General features: G+C 67.3%; 1 protein-coding gene across 1 annotated transcript in view; it reads right to left on the bottom strand.

The window, feature by feature from the left end:
- Nucleotides 1-281, bottom strand: part of ARHGDIG (Rho GDP dissociation inhibitor (GDI) gamma) — a 25,285-nt gene that overhangs the window by 19,957 nt on the left and 5,047 nt on the right. The window lies entirely within an intron of this gene.

Genomic DNA, 281 nt, shown 5'->3' with positions numbered 1-281 from the left:
GCCAAGCAGCGGTGGCCACGTGGCGCCCGGTCCTGGTCGCAGGAAAGATAAGGCCCAAGGCCCCCCCACCCCCGGGGGAGGGGAAGCAGACAGAGGCAACGCTGGGCACTGAGACAGGTGGAGTTTAATAGGGCTGTTCAGGGCACGGCGCCAGGCCCAGGAGGGGGTGTCCCGAGACGGCAGAGGGCATGAGGGGTCTGGCCACTGACTGAGGGGGCTGGACAATGCGTGGGGGTCCCTGTGCAGTGACTGACAGAGGCAGAGGGAACAACCGAGTGGGG

This window comes from Myotis davidii, unplaced genomic scaffold (genome assembly GCF_000327345.1).
Source record: "Myotis davidii unplaced genomic scaffold, ASM32734v1 scaffold100, whole genome shotgun sequence".
Classification (NCBI taxonomy): domain Eukaryota; kingdom Metazoa; phylum Chordata; class Mammalia; order Chiroptera; family Vespertilionidae; genus Myotis; species Myotis davidii.
Note: the sequence above shows the minus strand (reverse complement) of the source record. Positions and strands in the feature narration are given on the sequence as shown.